This window comes from Hesperophylax consimilis, chromosome 20 (assembly GCF_061612785.1).
Source record: "Hesperophylax consimilis isolate HC1 chromosome 20, BYU_Hcon_1.0, whole genome shotgun sequence".
NCBI lineage: Eukaryota > Metazoa > Arthropoda > Insecta > Trichoptera > Limnephilidae > Hesperophylax > Hesperophylax consimilis.
Window position 1 is genome coordinate 14,890,847 of NC_142855.1, and position 27,963 is coordinate 14,918,809.

Here is a 27,963-nt window from a genome sequence, read left to right on the forward strand (position 1 = left end):
ATTTTGAAAATAGGTATTTTGCATTTGAAATGCTTTTCTAAAAACCATTTTGCATTTTCAAATGGAAAAGTTTTGACCCATTTCCATTTTGCATTTCAAATGGTTTTGGGTACCCATTATGCACATCTCTGGTAATAACATAGATCATAGTAAAGTGTATTATTGTATATTTGTACAGCGCCCTTGAGGTGATTCTGCACAAAAACGGCGCTATACAAATCATCTAATTATTACTATTATTATAAGCTAGTTGCTTGAAAGAACTGATATAATAACAGAACTTGAAAATTAACTTTGAAATTTTAAAAATTGTTCAACCCCATTCCTTTAAGAAACAAATTACGAAATGGATCCTTACACACGGAATACATTACAACTACAATACCCATTCATTTTACACTCTATCAATTTAATCACCTTTCAGACAAAACATAATATATATCCTTATTCCCTAACTTAGCGGTATAGTATGCACATAATTAATTAGTGTGATCTATTTACTAATAATTTATAATTTTTTTATAATTCTCTAACTTCTCCATCTTTCTTGCAACCCAAACTAGTTATACATCATTTTTCTTTTTTATATTATAGTAATGTATAGATTCTATGTCCGCTAACTGTAAAATTCACCCGCCATAACAGAGGGTCATCCCTAGCATGGAGGGTGAAATATCACAAAAAACCACATCTCTAAATCATGTATCAAAAAAATAAAATTAAATATTATTTCAATCAGAGAAAACACTCAAGATTTCACGACCTCAAAACTTCCTTCAACACATCCATGAGATGGTGTATAATATATTTTTAATAATATTTCTCGAACATGCGGCCTGTCAAAAATCACGTGGATGTCCTGCACTGTCATGTTTAAAGCAGGTACACTGTCTGCACACGCTCAAAAACTACGAAACCGGCTGGTAAAATCAACACGCAACCTTATAAAAAGTTCCTCACGTTTGTACGTATACGATTTTTTCATTGCTTCAACGATTGTACCACATTTTTACTAAGGTGATTATTACTGGAATTTTTTATACTACATCGAAATTCTTTAAAACTGCTAGCAAATTTTACACGCAGCTTGTAAAAAAGTCGTCGCATTTGTGTAAACATCGTAAAATTACTACAGTTATTTTGACTACGTGCCAAAATTGCTAGAATTTTATACCATCTTTTCGGGACGCTTTTGTATACTGAGTGCAAATGCTTAAAATCTATACAAACTGGTAGCAATTTTTACACACATTTATAAAAAAAGGTAGTACTATTTGTATGTACGCTGTTTATTTTTGTTGTATCGATTGTAAAACCTTGTTACTAAGTGCCGAAGTTGCTTGTAATTTTGTTTGTAATTCTGCAGACGATTTTTTATCTAGTAAGGAAGGTTCGACTGTGTTGAAAAATGAACATCGTTTTTCTCTTTGATAAAAAGGTATTATGCATTTGTTTGAAGGAGTTTCTCTTTTTGTGTTTTGTTGCAACGCTTTTTAACAATGTTGCAAGTTTTATAAGCAGCTTGTAAGCATTTGAAGGTAATAATACACTCTCATACGTTCGGCGGTTGCATGAAAAAAAATTAGTTTGTACCGCGACGTTGCCGGATGTTTTTGATAATTATTATTTATTAATCGTAGCGTACGTGTGTGACATTTTCAAAATTGGAACTGATGTTGTGGCACAACATCCTTACTTCATTCACAATCATACCTCTCGAGGGATTTTAATTTCTACTGTATACAGACTCTGTATAGTCCCAATGAAAGACCTGTATTCAGAATCGAAATGTTTCTTTAAATGCTCTTTGGTGATCATATCTGAATAGCCAGGTACTGCCCCACCTTCATCTTCCAAAGCTACCTAATAAAAATTACGCGTAGCATTATTTTGGCGGGAAAATTCACGCCTTTAAATTTTGAATGTAATTTCAATCCGAAACAATATATTTTGAGAGACCGGACGTCCCTAATTTACTAAAACTAATATAACAAGAAATATCTAGGGATTCTCTGAATTATAAACGTGTCAGTTCCAATTTTTAAAATGAAAATTAATACACATTTCTCTTAAAACAATGTATTATAAATTGGTTCTTTGTCGCTCGTCTGAAGTTTTGGCACAATCAGTTCCAATTTTTAAAATGCTGAAAAAAATATTTGTATCACTGATATATCGCTTTTTTGATTTCTTCACACAGTCAGTAGCTCCAATTTTGATAGCAAAATCATGTATTTTTGGTTTGAAAATTTGGTCGCCTAGAAATGTTTCAGATGCTTTAATTAAATACTGCGAGTAGAATACATCTTGGCCTTTGAAATTATCGAGTATTTTTTAGATAAGTCTTTTAATAAGCCCAGAAAAAAATAATGTATAGGTCTATGAAAACTGCTTTAAAGTTAAAAATCTTCCTACTTACGAACCCATTTTCTGTTATGATTTTATTGTATAATGTGGCAAATTAAGTTATTTATAAAATGATCGGAAAAAAAATTAATATTTGTGCCTGAACATCCACAAAATAAAATAAAAGGCACTTTTTGGCCATGTTTTTTTCTTGCATAAATCAAAACAGGCGGATGGTGTTAAGCGGGAATTTAAACCTTATCGCCATCTACGTAAGGGGTGTTATTGATAGCGGCTCAATTTAAAATATTACACGACGTAGTGCATCGCCTTGAGAAAAAAAATCATTGTTTCATTGTTAGGTCGGAAACTTTTCAGACCACCCTCGCAGTGTCAGCCGGTTAACGGAGGGTCATTGGCATTTATAACTCCCAGCATCCTAAGGGTTAAAATTATATTATTATTTTTCATTGTAATTTTTATTTGACAAGTTTGTCACGCGAGAATTTACACAAACTCTGTGCTATCTGATTGTATTATTTACTATCGTGTTATCTGTTTGTGTGTAGTTCGTGTGATAGAGACTTGCGATAACGTTTATCTAGTGCCACAATCACAATCTCGTACCCGAATGGATATGCAGATAATATTAGTAGTAATACTGTCACAATCAAACATAGGTTACGGGTCTGTTTGTGAGTTATTGTAACTAACAACAATACTCCTTATGCAAGGTTCAAATAACCCGCCTAAGGTTAAATGTAACGTACGTTATAATCAACGTATTACTAGATGGCGTTATTTTTTTTATTAAAATACACTTTTTAAATATTTTTTAGAATATATGACGCAAATGTGAAAGGTAGCAGTAGTCGGGGGCGCCTGGTGAAGACAACGCACGTCCAAGTGAATCACATACTTGAGTCGGGCCATGTATGATTGTGAATGAGGCAATGAGTGTGTGGTGTGATCGAGTTGTTTGGCCGTCCGTCCTCTCTGCCTACCCGTGCGGTGAAAAGGCGTGATGGTTAGTTAGTTAAGAGGATGCTACAAGCCAAAAATGTGTATATTCTTGGTATACCTTATATCGTAGGTAATAGGCATTAAATCGCTTGACAAACGCAATCTAGAAACGTTCGATTTCAAGTACAAAACTGGTTTTTATTTATTTTGTAAACAATTTTATAAGAAAGCAAAAAAGTTAATCAAGTGAAACTGTCACAGATAATCTTAGCTATAACACTGTACTTTTTAAAAGTTGTTTCCTTTACGCGTTCATACATTTCTATTGAAAAAAATTTTTTTTTTGTACTTTACATTTATATATTTTATTGAGTAACAATTTTTTTAATGTATATTCTACTCAAGGAAAACGATAGGAAAACCTTCAATTTATCTAAAGCATATTTTTTGGTAATCATAATGTACACCAATTCGTTATAAAGATTAATCAAAATAGTGATTTAGCATTAAGCTTCGCATTAAGGCGATGCACTACGTAGTAATGCAAAATCGTGTGTTTTTGGTTTGAAAATTTGGTCGCCTTGAAATGTTTCAGATGCTTTAATTAAATACTGCGAGTAGAATACATCTTGCCCTTTGAAATAATCGAGTATTTTTTAGATAAGTCTTTTTATAAGCCCAGAAAAAAATAATGTATAAGGCCTATGAAAACTGCTTTAAAGTTCAAAATCTCCTACTTACGAACCCATTTTCGGTTATAGTTTTATTGTATAATGTGGCAAATTAATTTATTTAAAAAATGTTCATGCATAAATATTTATGCATGAACATCCACAAAATAAAATAAATGGCACTTTTTGGCCATGTTTTTTTCTTCCATAAATCAAAACAGGCGGATGGTGTTAAGCGGGAATTCAAACCTTATCGCCATCCACGTAAGGTGTGTTATTGATAGCGGCTCGATTCAAAATATTACACGACGTAGTGCATCGCCTTAAACGCATTTCTCTGAAATCGAATGATATTACAGTATTTGTCAACGCGGTTTATCCCACTTCCCAGGGAAGAAGGTTCAATCCTCAGTCAAATAAAAAAATATAAATTAAATAACAATAGATTTTTAAATTTTAATTTTTTTTTTCTTACGAATTTATCAGCGACCAGCTTTCATACTGGGTACCTATATTAATTAATAATTTATTTAATTATATAAGAATATTGTTATTTCAAATGGCAATATCGCATCAGGTTTGTCTTTTTATAACCTGCGATAGCAACGTTGCCGGCTGCGTTCCGTTCGCAGCTTTATCTCAGCACTGTACAATTATTATTATTGTAGGCTCTCACTCTCTCTCGAAGAAGAAAGTACACCTGTATACTATCTCACTTGCAAGTAATGCGTTCCAAACGAAGCTGCCAGCAAAATTATTGGTTATTATCAAAAAAAAGGTTTTAAAATTGAATTTTAAATTGTGGAAGTTAACCCACTTCCCGACGTCCGATCGGGCTGAAACTCTGCAAATATACTCGTTGTCGATCACAATGCATTCTATCAAGTTTTGGTGACAATCACGCATACACACGCGGAAATATAAGCATTTCTCTTAAATTGTATGACGATTTAAATGTAGGTCCTACCCAATTGAGATTTGGCCCAGTTGTTAGCGCGGTTGATTCCAGTCCCTGGGGAGAAAACTTTAATCCTCAAATTTATCCTCTATTTAAAAAAAATTAAAAGACATTTTTAAAGTTCGCAGCAGTTTAAGAGCCAGTCCCTGGGGAGGTAGGTTCAATACTGGGTCTAACCGTTTTTGTTTTAAAAGACATTTTAAAAGTTCACAGAAATTTAGGATTCTGTCCTTGGGAGGAAATTATTATATATAATATAACTAAAAAAGTTGTTTTTTTTTTCTCCTTGGTTCATACATATAATATACTATCGCAAACCCTTGAAAAATCACGAGATATTTGTGAAGCTGAAAATATGTGCCTTTAAAAATAACTTAATTTCCCCATTAGTCCAGTCAGTGGGGGATAAAAAAGGGCTCCACCTTGCAAAAGGTTAGGTAGTAGCGATTTTCACATATGTTGTTAAGATTGGGACTCTAAAGAAAAAAAAAAGTTTTCGACCTTGGGGGGGTCGAGCTCGATCCGCCATCTTGGATTGAAGGTGCCAAAATTTGGTTTTTTCAAAATAATTATGAATTGGTTGATTTTACAACCAAATTGTTGAAGGCAAACTTAAAGACAACTAAATTACCTACATTTTTTGAATTAAGTTTTTTTTTGTAAGTTTAATAAGTAACGAGTTACAGCGGTTGAAAGAAGAAAATTTTGACAAAAAATTGTAAAATCCCAATTTTCTTTATAAATTTTGTACAAACAAATTACACAATATCATTTTAACGTATTTCTACGTTACAATATACTTATATAGCATCATCCGTGTGCTCGATGACGTTGATTTGTTATAGTGGGATCCTAGTCTACAGCTGACTTGGCAACACTGATTGAGTCCTGGTTACAGGACGTTGCCTAGATGCTCATGTCTGCAGATGTTCTTTTCGGTGAAACAATGCCAGTTCAAGTTTCACAAGAACGATTTTTAGCCAATGAAAATAACAAAGTCCGTCTGATTTCGATGCTTACAAAGCAATTTATACAGGATGATTTTACAGTTAAGCAGGCTGAAGAAGATGCTGATGAGTTGATTGTCAATACTGCGATTTCCTTGTGTTCATCATATGACGCTGTTTTCATTATTGGCGAAGACGTTGATCTCCTAGTTCTGTTGACAGCATTAGCACCACCCAAAAGTAGTATATATCTTCGAAAACCCGGGAGAGGCAAAACTTTTGAAAGACTGTATTCCGCGAATAGAGTGAAATACAAAGAGGCGGCTGAGAATATTCTGTTTCTTCATGCCTTTAGCGGCTGCGATACAACATCGTCCTTCTTCAACTAAGGAAAAACAAAATTTTGTTCGCTTGTGCAAAACGACACAAGACTCAATGCCATGATAGGAATCTTCAAACAACATGATGCAACACCAGAAGACATAGCAGTTGCAGGAACACGCTTTCTTGTTGCTTGTACAGGGGTGACATGGATAAGGAAACCTTGGAAGAAGTCCGCTACAAACGTTTCGCAAAGTCGACAACAAAAAGCAAATTCAATCTTGCCTCTTTGCCACCAACGAACGACACTGCACGGTACCATGCATTTAGAACGTACCATCAAGTCCAAAAATGGTATGGAATCCAAAAAAATCCAGAAACTGGGGCTGGAAACGTGACACCAACGGGCTTATTCCAGTAAGAATGACAAAGAAACCAGCACCCGAGACTTTATTAAAATTTATTTCATGCAATTGTAAAAAAGGATGCGGTGTTGCATGTAGCTGCAGGAAAGCTGGATTGAAGTGTTCTATTGTATGTGGGTGCTGTAATGGTCAAACATGCCGAAATTCGCCAGAGGACGTCGAGGACGAAGAAGAAGAGATTTTGTCAATGGAAGGCCAGAATCTCAGTATCACAGGCAATGAGTTAGATGATGACATTGATGACGAAGACTGTTATTAAGTAACATAATTTATAGTAACATAATTCATAGTAATGTAACATAATTTAGAAATCTACCATCGCTGGTATATCTGTGGAGTAGACCTACTGGGGATATCACAATAAAAAATGCCCATGTTCCCTACCTCATGGTGGTTTGGAAATGAATTAACAAAATTATTATAATTATGTAATGAATAACCCGAAAAAATTACAAAGTTGGGAATTTCATCATTTTTCAGAAAAATATTCACATTTCCGCCACTGTAACTCGTTACCTATTAGACTTACAAAAAAAAACTTTCTACAAAAAATGTAGGTAATTTAGTTGTCTTTAAGTTTGTCTTGAACAATTTGGTTGTAAAAACGACCACTTCACAATTATTTTGAAAAAAAAAATTTTTGGCACCTTCAATCCAAGATGGCGGGTCGAGCTCGACCCTCCCAAGGTCGAAAACTTTTTTTTTTCCTTAGAGTCCCAATCTTAACAACATATATCAAAATCGCTACTACCTAACCTTTTGCAAGGTAAAACTCCCCACTGACTGGACTACATCGAATGATGACATTATAAAATAAATTCAAGACGAAAGAATATGTATATATGAACGGGCCGCTAAGGCATGTCCACTAGACCTAATTCAGTTACGTGTCTTAACTCTATTAATTCATCTTAGCATCTGTCGAGCATTTTAACAAAAGAAATACATTTTTAACAAATAATATTTTTTTTATAAAAAAATTAAAAGTTACGCATTACGTAGAATATCATCACATCACCGACATCCGAAATTGGTATGTTTAATTATGCATATTTCTGTTCGTTCTTATCTATTTGATACTCGTGAACGTGCAATGTGTTCCTAGAGCAGTTTCAACTTAAATTTACATCCATGTTATAAATTCTTCTGGTCCATTTTACTGTCATTTAAAGTGCTTCTTGTACATTGATGGAGGACTTGTCGAGCCGAGGAATTGAACCCACGACGGCTGTGTGTGCGAATCCGACGCATTTGACAAATCAGTCACCGACCAGTCGACATCTTGTTCTTTAAGGCGATGCCATACGTATTAATGCAAAATCATGTGTTTTTGGTTTGAAAATTTGGTCGCCTAGAAATGTTTCAGATGCTTTAATTAAATAATGCGAGTATAATACATCTTGGCCTTTGAAATAATCGAGTATTTTTTAGATAAGTCTTTTTATAAGCCCAGAAAAAAATAATGTATAGGCCTATGAAAATTGATTTAAAATTCAAAATCTCCTACTTACGAACCCATTTTCGGTTATGATTGTATTGTATAATGTGGCAAATTAAGTTATTTATAAAATGATCGGAAAAAATTAAATATTTATGCCTGAACATCCACAAAATAAAATAAAAGGCACTTTTTGGCCATGTTTTTTTTCTTGCATAAATCAAAACAGGCGGATGGTGTTAAGCGGGAATTTAAACCTTATCGCCATCTACGTAAGGGGTGTTATTGATAGCGGCTCAATTTAAAATATTACACGACGTAGTGCATCGCCTTAACTCACAGATAAACTCCTTAACTGGTCAATATGCCTCTTCCAAGTCAACGGAGTACCACAGATCCTACCGGCTGCGCCAATTTTTATATCTGTCTTACTTTGCAGATTTAAGTGTTGGGAACTCTTTGTTAAAAGTAAACGGTTCTACTCATGTTCTACTTATAATTGTGTTTATTTACGTTACAAATAATAGGTCTGGATTTAGCTACACTGTTCATCACCCGAGGGTTGGTAATTCTCTGGTTCGAGAAGCTTGTTCCCTGTCAATCTGATCTCACAAGTAATTGCTACACTCTAGCGACATCTGTCGGACTCTGGAGTAAGCTTTGTGACTAGCGCCATCTATCGCTTAAATACTCAACTTGTTACCATACATTACATTTACTTTTACGTCGATCGTGGGATCTTATTTTTACTGCACTCCGTCCTTTACGTCACTGCCATACCTACATCATCAGTGTTGGTATCAGCACTCCACCGAGAACTGCCAGCCTCACTAACGTTAATAAATAACTTTCCTCTATTATTATAATTATATATTTTTTGTTATTTGTAATTTTTACAAATTGATTTGATCGTGTTTGAGAACCGAATCAGCTTCGACTGCACAATGAAGTGTCCTTCTCCCTCTAACACGCTGCTCACTACCGTCATCGCTTTCTTCCCCCCAATGTCACCCCCCGTCTCCCCCTAGTCACCCACGCGCACGTGTTCAGGCCAACATTCTCGACTTGCAGATAAAAAATAATATTATATTTTTTCAAATAATTTCAAAATAATTTTTTTTTAGAACTACCAACATTATTTACATTTTCTCAACGCACATTTTGACAAGATTTGACAGATAAATTGAAATTTTTTGAATAACTGATAATCTCAAATAGTAATATTTAATTATTGAAGACGATAATTCGTCCTGCAGTTACGGAGCAAATGTCAAATAACATGACCATAGAATTCGACATTCTCACAGACATAGGAATTAATAGACGAGAAGATAATGGCGAGGGGTAAAATCAACTGTTGAAGAACGAAGGGGGTGAAGCTGACTGTGATTCGTCAATAAATCAATCTGACAGTAAATAGGCATCTCGCATTATAATATCACCATTTACTTCTTAAAAGTAAAACCTGCTTTTGAATGAATAGACATTTTTACATGGGAGCGCAAATTACTCGCCACGTTATGAACAAATTTGCGAAGTCCAAATTCGGCAAAAAAATTCGGTTCCATTTTCAGAGTCGAATATTTCGTTTAAGTATTTAGTTAAGACACTTTTATAAGTGTTCATAATTTACTTCCCAGCAACCAACCAGCTTTGTGTTTCGCGTCCAGACGTTTCTCGATGTGATAGTAACAACTGATTCATATTATACGATGTGAATATGCTTAAAATAAAGTAAAATAATCCTTATATATGGAATGTAATACGACAATTGGGTTTATTCTCTTTTTCACATCTATTTTTACAAGTTTTCATAGTACAAGTCAACATTTTGCCGTGTTATTTCGTAAAATGAACCGATGATGCCTCGACCATAGTTCGCACAAGAATGATGACGTCACGTTTTCAAATTTCACTTGAGGCCATACGCGAGCACAGCCGGCTCCAATGGAACCGGTATGGGGAGTGGGGATAATACGCTTTTAATCACTTAGGGCAGGTCTACTAATATTCATATGTCTATGGACATTCTATATTTTATCAGTTTGTACATAGGATAACCAAAATATAACCGACTTGTACTTGGCGTTGCTAGAGGTTATCCTTATGAGATAGATATATACCATCACAGACTTTTCTGTAGGCCTTTTTAAGATATACAATTCCTTAGTACATTATTACGATGTATCTCATAAGGTTTAGCCAGTGTTAGTAATGTAAGCAACCGAAATTTTTTATGACTTGATTACAAAACATCGACTTTTCTCTACTTTCTATAAATATAATATGCATGTATTATATATGTAAACCTTTCGGAAGAAATTCTCTAAATGATAGTGAAAACCCTATCAAAATCCGTTGCATAGTTTAGAAGAACTAAGCGCACAAACAGACAGACGCGGATAGCGATTTTGTTTTATATTATTTAGAGATTATGGATTTCAAACCCCTGATAAGACAACATAATAAGAATTAGAACAAAAAATATATTGACTCTCGAATAGCAACCTGGAGGTCGCGGGTTCAAATTCGGCGTGCGCAAGTAAATTTTATTTGATGAATTTGTTTTATTCACAAATAATTCATTTTAAATAATTTATAGTATACTTTCGGCACGTTACAGAGTGGATTATACTCTCAGTATCGCCCTGATGTAAGACCACCAATCATAATTGAAACGTTGCTTGAAATGGCTTTAGCCGTTTTTGGTGACCAGATATGAATAGACTGGTACTTATCACCTTTCTCCTCCTCATCGCCCCGATCTGGGGATGCCATAATCTCACTGGCTTCAGACGGTTGGGAGCAGTTGGGACTCTTGTACGGTATCGAGTGAAAAAAACAAAATAATAGGTTTGTGTTTATTTGTTTTCGTTCAGGCAACATTTAAGAGCAACCCACCTATCGCGCGTGTGTCTGTCCCGCTCTTTCACGCGGGTTTTCTTATCAACCATCTTGCCGTCTCTGTCTGTCCAATGACGCCAGGCGGCTATAAATACGAGCGGTTAGGGCAAGAATGTCGGTGAGGCAGGTTGCCGGCTTACCGGTTACCGGCGCCGGTTCACGTGACAGTTCTTCGCGCAGTTTTTGACAGATCGGACTAAATATTTGACAATTAAATACATTTAGTAAATATACAGACAATATGAACATGATTAATATGTCAATTTGATTTAAAAAATACTTTGCAGTGGTTAAGATAATAATGAAAAGTAAGGATTTCAGTTTACAGAGATAGGAAATAAGGCATTTTAATAGTGTACAAATTTACTTTAGTAATTTTTTTTCTTTTTCTTCTCTTATTTAAATCAAAATATTAACTTATGACCTAAAATAGGTTCTTAGGTTGTCAGTTTGGTTTTAAATTAAACAAAAAACTAACTAACCATCACGCCGTTTCTCCGCAGGGATAGGCAGAGAGGACGGACCGCCTAACAACTCGGTCTTGGCCTCAATCACATTCATACATGCTCTTCTGTTATTCTGACTCTTGACATGGCCCGACTCAAAGTATCTGATTCACTTGATGTGCCATGTCTTCCTCGGGTGTCCCCGACTTCTGCTACCATCCACATTTGCATCGTATATTGATAAATAAATAAAAAAAAACGTTTTAAAATTATTATGTAAAAACATGGCGTTAATAAAATACGTCAAATTTTCAGTCTACGAAAAAGCTACAAATAAATTTGAAAAATCTAAATTTTAAGGAAGTACCTGGATATTCATATTCATATCTGGTCACCAAAAACGGCTAAAGGTATTTCGAGCAACGATTCATTCAATTTACAAAAAAATTATAAAAACTAAATTTTTTGAAAGTTAAATACTTAATTTTCTTTTTTATCTAACCTGATACACAGTGGTTTTTATCTATCCTGATACACAGTGGTTTTTATCTATCCTGATACACAGTGGTTTTTATCTAACCTGATACACAGTGATTTTTATCTATCCTGATACACAGTGGTTTTTATCTATCCTGATACACAGTGGTTTTTATCTAACCTGATACACAGTGATTTTTATCTATCCTGATACACAGTGGTTTTTATATATCCTGATACACAGTGGTTTTTATCTAACCTGATACACAGTGATTTTTATCTATCCTGATACACAGTGGTTTTTATCTATCCTGATACACAGTGGTTTTTATCTATCCTGATACACAGTGGTTTTTATCTAACCTGATACACAGTGATTTTTATCTATCCTGATACACAGTGATTTTTATCTATCCTGATACACAGTGATTTTTATCTATCCTGATACACAGTGGTTTTTATCTAACCTGATACACAGTGATTTTTATCTATCCTGATACACAGTGGTTTTTATCTATCCTGATACACAGTGGTTTTTATCTATCCTGATACACAGTGGTTTTTATCTAACCTGATACACAGTGATTTTTATCTATCCTGATACACAGTGATTTTTATCTATCCTGATACACAGTGATTTTTATCTATCCTGATACACAGTGGTTTTTATCTAACCTGATACACAGTGATTTTTATCTATCCTGATACACAGTGGTTTTTATCTAACCTGATACACAGTGGTTTTTCTATTAAAACTACTAATTAATTGTGTCCCTTATTTTGTTTATAATAACCATACATTTAATAAAAAAATGTTTTCATTTTGAATGCAAATCTATACATATAATATATAACATCATTGACCGACATAAATCTACTGTGCGAAATGTGTATTGTATACATTTTGAAATACCGAAATTCTTTATTGAATACACATACAATAGCATTGACCTGTCTGGGGCCTAGGAGTCGAAGGAGTCGAATTGACGACACCGATTTTCTTTTAAATCTCCCTTTTAAATATTATACAAATACCTGGTTAAACCTTGGCTTTATATATTTTTATAAAATCTTTTTGAACACGTGGTACCAACAATAATAATAATGTTTGGATAATTTATATAGCGCCGTTTTCGTGAAAAATCACCTCAAGGGCGCTGTACAAATATATTTCCTAAATAATTTATACTAGAACTACTGACTTTCATCTAATACCTTTATCTAGTGACTTACGACTAAGGCCTATATAATAACATATATACTTACAAATGTAGAAACTTACAACTAACATTAAAGTTGCGTCTTTTTTGTAAAGCGATTATTTTTAATCTCCACAAATTATCATATGAATGACCTTTTAAGCTGAAAATATATAGTTGCGCTGGCCTATAATTTGAAGACAGAATATGGTGTGCAAATTTCATAATGCCAGGGCTCACCGTTGGTGACTTTTTAGTGAGTGAATAGATTTGTTGGTTTGTAATAGAGATTGATAGCTTTGCCTGTGATTACTAATAATTTGTATAGCGCTGATTTGTGAAAAATCGCCCCGAGAGCGCTGTACGAATAGAGTGGGAATATTGACAATTGATTACCTGGCTATTCAGATCTGGTCACCAAACACAACTAAATCCGTCTAAAGCAACGTTTTGTTTCTGATTGGGTGGTTTTGCAACAGGGCGATACTAACAGTATCTTACACTCAGGCACTAAATATGTATTGCTTTGTCATAAATAACTGTTTTTTTCTATACTGCTGTAAAATACAAGATACCACACGACAGTACAGATGTTGTAGCACAGCATAATATGACGAGAGGAATGGATTTTCTAAAACTATTCTTTGTATAATAAATTTATCAAATTTATCGTTATCATCTATAACCGAACTGTTTTAATTGCTTGAAACTGCTTTAGCCATGTTTAGTAACCAGATATGACTAGCCAGACACTTTCCAACCCTCATCTCCTTCCCATTCCCTTCAATTTAACGACATAACCAAGTTTGTTGAGACTTCCAAGAGTGGGGGCTTGCCCCCGAAGTCAAATGGCCACCGACCACCCAAAAACATACGACAACAATTTTATTATTATTTATTAACAATAAGAAACTAATATATAAAAATAAAATTAAAAAAACGGACAACACAATAATAATAAATTAATTAATTATAAGTCCAGTCTTGTGGGGAGCCGCCTCTGTTTCCACTATCTCCGGAAAGTTCAAATCAATAACAATTTTTGTACGACTTTTTACACATATTATTTTATTGTAATATATTATTAAATTTTTTATATAATTTTTTTGTAATATTTTCTTGCCGCATTTTACCGGTAAGCTGTTACCTGCTTTTGTCTCAAATGCACCCCTACTTCGTTCCTTCTCGCACTTGTAGAAATAACGTTCCGCATTTGAGTCGACTAGCTTCGAATGGCGCTAGTATTTTATTTTATTTTTTAATTAAAAATGGTTGTTTTCAAAAGTGGTGGAAAAAAATGTGGAAATCACCCATTTCGCTCTTAAAATTTCGGCTGTATTTATACGGTGACACCGGATCACAATGATAATTCATCACATCTTTGAAAAGTTATAAAAAGTCATGGAAAGTGATGAAACAAAAACTTTATTAAATGGGTTAAGTAGGTTAATTTTTTTTTTCATCGTTTCTAATGACTTTATATCACTTTTTAAAAGTGTGTTGAATTGTCACTGTGTTGAGTTATCATGGAACCATTTATACATTTGGAATGAATGAGTTAATCAGAATCTTTCTGTTTACCTTTTTTTGTGTGAAAGTTCGCACTTGAATCTTGACGTGTGCTCAAGTATTTGATTTACTTGATCGTGCCTTGTCTATCAGCATTCCGATTTTTTATTCATTCGTTCTACGTTCCTGCATCAAATTAAGCTTTATTTATTTTTCGAAATACTCATGCGGTCGTAAATGGTAATACCATATCGAAGTTTCAAGGATTTCATTTCTACGAAAAAAGTCCAAATCCGTCTGTTTTGATCACTCCTCTGCCAGTTCTATGCTCAACTTTGACTCGTGGGGCGTCTCCAATTCTTATTCCATTCGCTGACTAACTAAGCTAACCATCGCACCGTTTCTCCTAAGAGGTAGGCAGAGAGGATGGACCATCAAACGACTCTGTATTTTGCACACACTCATTGCTTTATTCACATTCATATATCGTTTTATCCATACCCATCTTACTGACTATTGACGTGGCCCGACTCAAGTGCATATTTAGAACACCTGTTCGTATCATATATTCTTCGTGAGTCCCCGAATACTTTTACAATTTATATGGTTTACGTGGTTTTTTTACCATTCATACGCTTGATCTTATTTCTACAGCATTTTGTCTAAATTAATTCTTCCTCTGGTAATTCCATGTCTGACTGCCGTACAACAGTGTAGGTATCAGCACCCCATTGTTGATTGCCAGCTTCGCTTCTTTAGACAATTTCTGCTGACCATTGGCGAACACGTCATATATGAAAGTTTCTCCACGCTACTATCTTTAATCAAACTTTAACCCAACAAATCACTTTTAAATTTGATAAGGATCAATTTATTGTACAATTTGTATAGCGCCGCTTTTGTGAGATATCACCTCAGGGGCGCTAGTTTCGACTGTTAAATGGTAGTTGGCAACGGAGTGATCCGAAGGTTCGCACCCAGGTGTTTCAGGACACTACTCCGTCTTTGCAAAAATAAGATTTTAATGTATTTACTATAATAGAAGCATTTTTTTAAATGTGAATACTGCACTAGAGTCCCAAATGCTCCCGACCCTCTGGAGACAGTGAGACTATGGCATCTCCAATTGTGTAATGTTGTGAGGCTGAAGGTAGTGGGGAAGGAGCGGTGATGATAAAGAGGAAGAAGATGGTGAAAAAGAAGGAGATGGTGAAGAGCAACGTTGAATATTTTTTTAATCTTTCGTCCTATATATCCCTGGGGGAAATGGTTTTCCATCAGATCCTCTGTCCTTTTAAACCAGATAAAAGAGAACATGATAAAATAAAATAATGGCTTATGTTACGTTAGATATATATTTTTCTTTAATGATCTGTATTGTCGTGGTTCCGTCATCTTTTCAGTTTCTGTATGGTTTTTTTTGAAGAAATGAATGGGTCTCGACGAGAACCGTGTTGTTTGTAGGTAGGAGGGAGGAAACACACAGGCCGGCAGACAATTCCACAGCCGTCTCTAATTCGTGACGCCCTTGATCGCTATGTCCGGTGACGCGATGCGGCCGTCGCTCAATATCTTGTAAACTTTATGAAATCGTCTAGAAAATGTTGGCCTAAATAACAGGTGTAGGTATATTAGTTTTCGCTCTTTTGGCACACTGCCAGAATATTTGTAACAAATAAAAATACTTGATTTATATCGTCTGGGTGAAAGTCTTGCTGCATACGTCAGTGCGTACTCTCACCCCGTGTATGCGGAGGGTAAGCAGAGAGGATTGAAAGACACAACTCGTTTCTGGATTTCTTCGTATCTGACGATTTGCTAATTACACCGTTTTTGATCGAATTTTATCAACATGTTAAATGATTTTTTCGTACATATCTTTATCATTTGACCACCTCGAATGATGTACCTTTTTATCTTGAATGTATCTTGTAACTCTATACGAGATTCAGGCTCTGCGGAAAATATTTTCCCTCAGTTCTTGTCATCTTTAGGAATGCTGTGAGGAAAGTGTTTTAAAGAAAGGAAGGAGAAAAAGTTCTGAAAAAGAAAGTATGGAATCTGTTAATCGGTGTGTCCAGGAGTGGTGGATGGGTCGAGAGAGTCCGTTAATTTTACACCTCGTTCCAGATTGAATATACCTTCACTCCTTTTTCCCCGTAGGGGTAGACGGAGTAGATGCATCGCCACAAAACTGTATCCTCGCTTCATTTACATTCGTTCATTTATCGTTTTATACATACTTTTTTGTTATTTTGACTGCTGACATGACCCGATTCATGTATTTGATTCACTTGGTCATGCCAGGTCTTTCTCGGACACCACAATCTTGTTTGACAGTTACTTTCGCCGTGCCTTAATGTCGTATATCACGGTTGGTATCAGATTTCCATTATGGATTGGTCCAGTCTCACATCCTTTGTTCGGGCACTAAACCTTCATTTCCATCCCAGCAAATACACGAACTAGTTGGAACGATTACACCTTCGACAACTATTTACCCCACATTCGCCTTGGGGATCTCGCTTTTTCTTTTCACTTGTTTGTTTTTAATCCATACTCAACGGTCTAAAGACTGCTTCACTAAGTACAATAATGTTGCATCAAATTAAAATGTAAATATATATTTTTTCTAAATATTGTTTAAAAAAATATTTTATGTGAGACATGTCGCTTTTTGCTCTAAACGCTTGATTCGGTTTCGCCTCTCGCTCGCACCTGTGGCATGCTGTGAGACGGCGATATTCGCGTATGTGCCTCTCGCTCGCACTCGGCGCGCTCAGACGGCGGCGGGCAGGCCGTCTCGCTCGCACTAATGGTTAGGCAGATATAAGGATAGGCTACTCGTTTCTCTCTGTTGGGTGGGAAAGCAACTCGCAGTCGAGTTGCCCTTTACGAATATATATTTTTGTTAAAATTGAAAAGTTGATAATTATGAAAGAATTTTTTTTTTAAAGATAGGTGGTTTTTTTATGCAAACGGCAATTAGTTATTAATATTTTAAAGTGACATTGCGTTTTTGCCTAATTTTTTAGGTTTACCTAATTTCATTATGCTAAAATCAGGAAGACTTAAATAATAATAATATTTGGATGATTTGTATGGCGCCGTTTTTGTGCAAAATCACCTCAAGGGCGCTTTACAAATATTATTGATCTTGTTTGTCTTTCATGTGATTTCAGTTTAAATTAGTTTTGTTTTTGCCTTGGATACCTGTAGTTAGTGGCTAATTTATAAAGTTTTTTTTATATACCGTTAAATACTAATGGAGGCAATCGTCGCTAGCAAAAAAAAGTCCATGGAAGCGAAGCTAGCAGTCAACAGTGGAGTGCTGATACCTACCCTGATGTATGGTCGTAGAAGGATAAAAGTAAACCGAATGCTGTAGAAATGAAATCCCCGAAGTGTATATGTGGTAGAAACACGTATTATTGTATGAGAACCATGTATTATCGTGTGAGAACCATGTATTATAATGTGAGATGTGGATATTCGCAAAGAATGCAAGGCTAACGTAAGCGTAATGAGTAAGATTAGGAAAAGGGGCGCTTAGATGGTTTGGCTATATAGAGCGAACGCAAATGTGATGGTAGATGAATTCGAGAACGCTTCAGGATGACTTGGTTATCAAACGATCCGAATATTTGATTCGGGCCGTGTTAAGAGTCATAGTAACAGAAGGGTGTGGTTGTTACGATTTATGAGTGTGGATGAGGCAAGGCGTGTGTGCTGAGACCGAGTTGTTTAGCGGTCCGTCCTCTCTGCCCACCGCTCGAAGAAAGGGTCTAATTTTTAGTTAGTTAACTATTCAAAAATGGTTTTAAAATATGGTTGAAATACGTTATTTTACTGCACTCTTTAGACGACCAAAAAGGGGTCTAACAAACGAACTATTTTTAAAATCCAAAGATTTTGTGTTTACAAAATCAACACTAGCGACCCCACCTTACCAAGACTGTAGAGTTAAAGTATCAAACTGTACTTGATTAATTTTAGCGTCATCGTTTGAGTGGATGAATAGCAGTGGGCTCATAACAGATCCTTGGGGTACTCGAGATGAATGCGTATTTAATAACACATGTTCTTCTCGGTAACTTGATAAAACAGAACTGATACGAAAGCGAACACGATGTATGCAATAATAACAGGTTAGGTTAGTTTTTAACTTTCTTCATTGTTTTGTTTTGTCATGAAACATTTATTCTCACCTTCACCCACACTCTGAAATCGGTTATGTACGATGTCAGCCATTTATTGGTGCTACAGTTTAAGATTTCTTCGAATAATATGATCAATGTGGTCGTCGTGGCAAAAGCGGCACTCATGTGTTATAATAAGTCGATGTTCTGAATACATTCCTAATTAGTTAATTTATCTTTTACATGGGAGCGACAAAATGTGTGTATTTATACATTCGAAAGAAACTATTTTCCAACACTCGTCAACTGCAATGTTTGTTTTCACCTACATTACTTCATTCAAAATTCCAAATTGTGAAATTACAGGACATCCAAACACCCGATAAAACACCGGTAAACTTCATTAAAAGGATTTCCCAGGTAATAGTAATTTGTAACATGTGAGATAGCACAATGGGCCTATGGCCTGTGAATGCTTATCAGAGCTATGCAGACCATCTTCCAAAAATTATAATAGGTCATGATTGTTGATTTCTGGGATAATAATCTCTAATTTAAGTGTTCGTAATACACAAACGGATTTTATTACAAATATAACTAAATACACGAGAGATTAGACGAGGTTAAGTCCAATAAGTTTCTTATGCTAATGTTGGTTAGAGATTGGAGTTTTATTTTACATTAAACTAACAAGAAGGCAAATAGAAAAATAATATAGGATGGGGAGTAGGAGATGCTCTCGATATACTCGCGCATTCATTTGTGATTGCACGCTTTACTTCGAAAATAATATTAAATTATGAAGAATATTATTAAATTATGTCTTATACTGCCCACATATATCGTCACCTTAAAGCAATAGTGGGATATCTTCGAAAAATACACTTTTGAGATAAGTATGCAGTTCGATGTAAAATTTTGAGCTCTACATGATGCATTACTGGGATATTTTGTAAAAAAAAAATTGCCAGTGTTACAAGTAAAATCTCAGTATTGAAATGTTCGGTCACTCAGAGCAACACTGAGATATTGATGTTGTCCCACTGTTGCTTTCAAAAGGTCGTTTAAAATACTGAAATAAATTTACTGTCTCATTGTAGCTCTATAGTTTTCAACAAGTTGGGTGATCTTGGAAGAGAAACATAAATAATCTGAAGGTGAATACTGGTCTAGAGTATGTAGCAAAGTCAGGAAAAATACGCAGAGCAAAACAAATTAAGCCTGTACTGTGTACTAATTGTAAATACAAATGTTCTGAATCTGTTTTGGAAGTTGATCGATTAAAATATTTTAATATTTATGATTCCATGAATGCTAGCTAATAGTGGTTATTATTTTGAGAGAGATGGACATAACATACGTATGTGTAAGATTGTTTTTATGGCAACCTTAGATATAAGCAATAATACCATAAGCACTGCATTAAAAAATAAAACAGACAGCTTCCTGCAAAAGGATGATTTAGTTGATGGTGTTATGAATCACATCAACAGCTTTAGTAGAGTGGAATCGCACTATTATCGTGCAGGATCATCTCGGATCTCCAAATATCCAAAAGATGTACAATTTGTACAAATAGAAGTGTGTCTCGGTATGTAATCTCTAGGTTACACACTCTGCATACAATTCAATACCAAATTCAATATATATTTTTTTTAACCAAAAAAAAACCTTTGTGGATTTTGTGTATAATACAACTATAGTACTGCAAATGAGATATTAGAAAAAATAATAATATTCTGAACACATTCAGAATGTAAAGCTATCTCGACAAGAAAAAGATAAAAACATTACCAAGACCACTGATGATACTGTAGTTGCCATTTATGACTTTCAAGCTGTTATGCCGTTGCCAAATGGCAATATATCTATTTTTTTATAAGAGCAAGTTAAACGTTATAACTTCTGTATTTACAATACCAAACACGACAGGGCCATTGTTACATGCGGCATGAGGGTGTAGCTAAAAGATGCGCAGTTGAAATATCTACCTGCGTGTACACATTTTTAAAAGACCTTTGCCAAGGGAAATGGGAAGTGATCTTTTATTCTGATAACTGTGTGGCACAGGATAAAAACAATTTATTTATTTTCTATGTACATGCATGCACTATGAACACTTGATATTCAAATCATTACCCATATATACCTAATTGTTGGGCACTCAGAGAACAAAGGAGACTCCATTCATTATTGCATCGACAGAGAAAAGGTCAGGGTTTTAAAACAAGGCCTAATATTTATTCCAACGGAGTTAGCGATGATCATAAAGTGTTCCAAGAAGAATGAACCTCGTTATAAGTTAACAGTAATGGAAACAACGGACTTCATTGACTGGAAGAAGGTATGTGAGAAGACTGGAAAAAATTTCTCAATAAACATGGACAAAAATAAATGTATTTGGAATAAAGTTAAGATTTTACAGATCGCTAAAGACGAATCGTTATCAAATACAAAAGCACCTACACCGAGGATCCATTTAATCAGAGCATTAATGTGAGAGAGCGACTAAAGAATGTTCGGAATGAGAATAGTATAATTCTAGGACCAGCTTATACACTATACAGTTCCACCTACAATTCCACCGAATAAAAATCGTGATTTTTTATTTGTTTGCCAAAGTGGTGTTATACCAAAAAAACCTCATAATTTGTTTTGAATTAATTAATACTGCTAATACAGACTGCGATGTACAAGAAGAAAATAACGATGAAGGTTCATTGTAGGTTTCCAGGGAATCAACACATATTTGTTTTATTTTTTTGTTCTTAAAGTTTTCTGTAAAAAAAATTACATACTTTTTATTCTAAAGGTTTTCTGTTATTTTTGAGTGAGTGGGTGTGTACTGTTGAAAATGTATTTATGATTATAAACATCATGGAAAAACATGCAGAAATAAGAATTATTAATTATTTTAACCAATTATTAATTATTTTAAGCAATTATTAATTATTTTAAGCAATTATTAATTATTTAAAGCAATTATTAGCCTGAAACAGTCGTACACATTGAAAAAAACTCCCGAGGAACAATTATTAATTCATTTATCCATCTAAACTCGTAATATTATTACTATGCTACACTGAGATAATTTGAGATGATTACCAAACACTCCACGCAACAGTGAGATATTTCCAGATTTACGTATACTTTGTCAAAATTAGTATGAAAAAATTAATTATTTTTCTATTATTACAATTTTGTGTTGATGTTAAATAATTTACCTCTCTTATACTAAATCATTAATCTGCAAGATTAGTTAATTTGATGCTGCTAGAGCTCACGCAAACCTAAAAGTCCTATTATCTCAGAACAGCATTTTTCAAGATATCCCACTATTGCTTTAAGGTGACGATATGGTGAATTGCCCCAAGGTTAGTTTTGCATGAGGGCAAATGAAAAAAAGTCGGTTTGGTCTTGATGCCACCCGGAATTTTATAGAATTGTTAAGCTCAGGCGAATCCTGGCCATAATTCAGATTTTTAAATAGGATTTGATCAAATATTAAACCTCTTGTTTGAAGGAAGTTTAAGTTGTAGAATTAAATGTATTCGGTGTTATTGTAAAATTTATAATCTATGTGTTAAAAATGCTGTAAATTTTTTTCGTTTAATTCTTTCAAGTATAATGTCATTATAATAATTTTTCCAGGCTCTTCGTAGCTGCAATGCATATTTTTGTACGATCCGTACTTTTATTGTTATTTTAAGCTAAATAAAGTAATGATACACTTTCTTTATTTATGGCTTGATACCTGTCAAAGTATTTATTTAATTATAATCACTATTAACAGTAGATCACATTATATTTTATCAGCTGACGTGTACCCAGCGTTGCTGGGGGTTATCCTTAGGTATAGATATACCATCGCGTACTTTTCTGTGGGCCTGTTCAAGATATACAATTCCGTATTACTTTACTTTGTAAGCACCCGAAAATATTTTTTTACGACTTGATTACAAAACAGACTTTTCTCTCCTTTCTATAAATATAATTTGCATGTATTATATATTTCAACCTTCCTAAAGGATATTGAAAACCCTATCAAAATCCGTTGTGTAGTTTAGAAGAACTAAGCGCACAAACAGACATAAACGAATAGCGACTTTATTTTATACTATTTAGAGATATTTGGTTAACTATGTTTCAATAAATGTAGATCGTTTTAGTACTTTTGTTATTGGTAGATTGATCTATAGTTTTATATATTTGTGTTTCATTTTAAACAATGACTATCTAACCTTGTTTTAAGCTTCCTTGAGGTGTCATTTCACAAAATAATATGCGCTATGTAAATTTTCAAACTATCATTGGAAATAATGATAATATAATATATACATTTAGGTCATGAACACCTCAGCACAAGTTCTACTGGTGAGGTTGAAGTACAGCTAGTATTATATAAATAATTTACGGTGCACATCATTCTTACTTTATACTATATAACATTATACACAATCTGTATAAGGAAATTTTTATATTATAATTAAAATAAATTGAAATATAGCTATGTACATGCAAAGTTTCAAAGTTCATTATGTTAGTTCGACGTATTATTATTTAGACTTACTGCGGTCTATTTGTGGGGAGCCGCTATATTTCCCTAAATACTGTTGATAATATTGTTATTTGTTTTTTGGGTGTTATGCCGTGTTGCGCTAACTCCTTCTTTAGCCAACGTTACGGACAGCATTGCAGTGTACATCATCAGAGCAGATGTGTTGATGATGGACATTGCAATGCTGTCCGAAACGTTGGCTAAAGAAGGAGTTAGCGCAACACGGCATACCACCCCAAAAACAAATAACAAAAATACTTTTGGCCGTGAAAATCTTAAATCATATTTGTTTATAATTCCATCTCATAAACCAAATAAATAAATACTGTACAATAATCCCAAAACTGAAATTAATTCTTAGTATTTTGTATTTTAAAATATGTCGGTGTAATAAAAGTGAACTCGACGGTGGGTTTGAGCTGTCTCGCGCGGCCCGAGGCCCCCTATGTACCGGCGCATATAGAACATAGCGCGCCCTATGTATACCGTATACCCGTTGCTTTGGTGTTGGTGTTGTCACGCACACCGGCGCGCTCGCTGTACTGTGGAGGAGTTGCGAGGTAAAAGGTGGCACGTACTAAATTATTATTTAAAAAAAAATTTACAATTGAAAGAAAATTAACCATCTCCAAGAATGTCAAAATAGAAATTGACAGAAATAAATGTTAAACTTTGACTCTATTGTTAAACTAACTAATTAACCAACAGGCCCTTTCAACGCATGGGTATGCAGAGAGGATGAACCGCCAAACAACTCGTTCTTGGCACACACACTCTTTGTTGGTATGGGCCGGCTCCAAAATTTTGTTCACTTGATCGTGCCATCCTCGGACGTCCCCGATTTCTCCTTTCAACCATTCGCATTCGCGTTATATTATATAATATAATTCTTATGCTTATTTCTTCGATCATTTGCTCTACATACCTAGACCATCTATGCGTCCCTTTCTTAATCTTCCTCATTACGCTTACATCAGCCTTGCATTATTTGCGTATCTTCAAATTTCTCACACGTTTTTTTACTCACATACGCCTTAGGGATCTTATTTCTACGGCATGCAGTCTATTTCAATCCTTACTCTGCCGGTTCAACGCCTTCCTGCCATACATCAGGGTAGGTACCAGCACTCTATTATGGACTGTTAGCTTCGCATCTTTGCACATTTTTGCTAGCGTCATCTCTATCATAAACAAATTCTAAAATTATCATTTATAGTATTTTTTGTTTGAGTTGAAACTGATAAAGGCTTAGCGAAAATGTTGTGTAATCGGACATTATAGTAATTTTTGCATATTTTTTACAAATGTGTTTACTGCTCAACTGTATGGAGCCTGTGCGACTATCCTTACGTATTGCTGACGCAAATTCTCGGAGGAACAACTATTCCGGTGCTTACCGATGACGTCATAAGAATCGCCGATCGATTTTGCATTCGGCTCGTCGGCTCTCTACGAAAATGCGAATGCTTAAGACGATGCACTACGTCGTGTAAAATTTTGAATCGAGCCGCTAACAATAACACCCCTTATGCAAATGGCGATAATGTTTAAACTCCCGCTTAACACAATCCGCCTGTTTAGATTTATTCAAGAAATAAACATCGCCAAAAAGTGCCTTTTATTTTATTTTGCGGACGTTCAGGCACAAATATTTTAATGTTTTACGATCATTTTACAAAAAACTTAATTTGCCACATTATACCATAAAACCTTAACCGAAAATGGGTTCGTAAGTAGGAGATTTTGAACTTTAAAGCCGTTTTTATTGGCCTGATACAATTTTTTTTGAGCTTGTAATAAGCGAAACCCTTGATTATTTCTGAGGCCAAGATGTGTTTTACTCGCTGTATTTAATGAAAGCATCTAAATTCGCACTAGATTTTGTACCATTAGGTTAGTGCGTTGCCTTAAGTTTGAAAATTGGATAGCAAATGACAATGACGTCGGCAATCCGTTAGGATCGGATCTGTCCGTTGCGCACGTTGCCAACCTGTGTTTACTTTGCTAAATATTATATCGATAGTCTATGTCATTTAAAAGGTCAGCGTACCTGATATTGAGGTTTTGTAAATATAACCAGCTGAGCAGTCACTTGTGGTCATCAAGCAGAATAAGATTGATCGGCAAATAATATCTACCCCTAACTCAACCTAACCTAACCTCGAATTGAGTCTGATATTTTTTCACTGCCAGCCAGATGATAATGAATGTTATTTCTTGCTTATCCAATATTTAAATGGCGAACCTTTGAATTACTTCTAAAATTGTCAAACGAACTTCCTTGGCGAAAAGATCGTTCGTAATCTGACTTTTGCAACGCCAAATTTTATTTCATTTACGCTTGTTATTATGCATATAATTTAAATGAAATAACATGTAAATACTCTCAGTATCACCCTTGTGAGAGACCAGCAATCGGAATCGTACTTTGCTTGAAGAGCTTTTTATGAAATTCAATAACTTTTCAGATTTTACATTTGCCCTGATGATAGACACTGTAATGCTGTCCGAAACATTGGCTAAAGAAGAAAGTAGCGCAACACAGCGTAATACCACAAAAATAAATTACTTCTTTTTGATAATATCACAATTTTAATAATTCCCAAAATTCAACATTTTTAAAATACAGAAAATATATTTTGGGGTTGCCACCTTTTAACTACGATGTGTATAACAGCAGTCACACACACCACCTCCCATGTGGAGAATAAGAAGCGCTCTAGTGTGCGTGTCCTATGTACGCACCAATACTCGCGCGCCCCTGATGGCTGACAGAGGTCGCAAACGTTTTATTATAGTTTTTTTTTATTTTTTTTATTTATAAAATATTTGTTGAATTTTATTAAATCTTGTAGGAAGTCAAATTTTTATTCTTTTTTACTTAGAGGAATCTGCAAATATGGTGAACGCATTCATTTTTGAACTGTGGAACGGTTTTTGCTTCTGCTCATAAAGAACACAAGTAATGCCATGTTTGCTTAAATTACATGTGAATCATTATGAAATTCAAATGGGATGGCTATATATACAATGTCAGGCACGTGTACGAGAGACAGAGAGCGTGCTAAATAGGCTAATACCAAAATGTACCAAGTCATGTGGAAGACATTTCTAGTGTTCTTATTTATTCTATGCCTCGTCTCTTGGCATTATGCATAATTTATTTGATTTTCTTGATCGTGCCATTTTGTCTTTCTAAGACCCGACCTCATTGCTAAACTAATTATTATGTTATGTACAAAATTTTTAATTAAAAATATATATTTTTATTCCGTTTTTACATGTATTCAAAGTATTAAAGGTCCCTTTCTTCAACATATTTGCAAAAATTCAATTTTGTATCTCACACTCTTTTGCATTGTCATAAAGCCTCTTTTAAATTATCTATAATCTATGGTAAAGTTATTTTTTAGCTACGTTAAGTGTTTTGTGAAATCAATATATATTATAAAAGTAAATGTACGATGTGAGTGCCGCTACAACTCAGAAACGAGTCCCGGTACGATCAAGGTAGTTATATGGTTTGGTAGCCCTCTATCCCCCATCCATGAAGAAGGTTCATATTTTTACTTGAAGGGCGTGCTTTTGAAGATTTAAGAGCTGGAAGTTTCACCCTCTACAAATTTCTAGAACGCAGTATTCTAGAATGTTCGGGAATAGTCGGGAACGTTCGGATTCATGTTAATATAAAAAATTAGCCTGATTATGTTTGTGATCGTAAAACTCGAAAAGTAATCCACCAACATCGGTGAAAAAAAAAAATAAAAAAAAAGTTTTTAAAAGTTTGTTCTTATTAGTGCCAGGAGTGTTTAGAGATGTTTAAATGGTAGAAGGAGTTGGGTATGCCCAAGGAATACTTAATGCAATATCTTTGCACCGTAATGAAATACGGAGTCGAATTTAAGTCAATGTATTGTAATTTTTTTACAGTAACACTGTGTTATACCGTAGTGAATGGTGGAAGAATTCAGAGGCGCCCGAGAAAGACATTAGCTACAGCTAAGCATTGAGGGGATGAACTAAATTAAATGAAGATTTAAAACTAACTATATAATGAAAATACTTTTAACAAAACTCAACCACAACAGATTTACAATGATTTTATATTTCCGCCGGTTAGTGGCCAAGTTGACTAATGCGTCGGTCTCTTACCAATCGTCGGTGGTCTATTTCCTCTGCTTGTCAGGTCCTCCCATCATTGTACAAGAAACATCTTCCACTTTTGATGATGGTATTAGAGGTTTTTTCAAATATTTTCATTGTTATTCGTAACTCGAAAATGTTTATATTTCATTAATAAAAACTGTTTGGTAATTTTTATTAACGCGTCCCGGAAAATACCGATCTGAGGCAGTCAACTCTTAGATCAGCAACATCATCAGCTGTAGGTCCACGATTGGCACATGTTGTGAAGTTTAATGGAAGGAGACGGGAAATAAGAAGGTTAGGAACTATTCAGATCTGGTCACCAAACACGGCATTTCAAGCAAAGTTTCAATTCTGAATGGTTGGATTTTTAACGTACGTTAACAAATCAACTAAATTAAGCAAGCAGACATATTATTTAGTCGATGCGAACTCGTCTGTTCTTTGGCGATCTGCAGTCGTGCTCGGGAACGATGACAAGATAACCGACATTTTAAAACCTTTATTGATAGATGC

At 34.7% G+C, this 27,963-nt stretch overlaps 1 protein-coding gene across 5 annotated transcripts in view; it reads left to right on the forward strand.

Annotated features, from left to right (window-relative positions):
• The window catches only part of LOC149414156 (LIM domain-binding protein 2-like), a 102,162-nt gene that overhangs the window by 43,707 nt on the left and 30,492 nt on the right, over positions 1 to 27,963 (forward strand). The gene's annotated exons all lie outside the window — the stretch shown is intronic.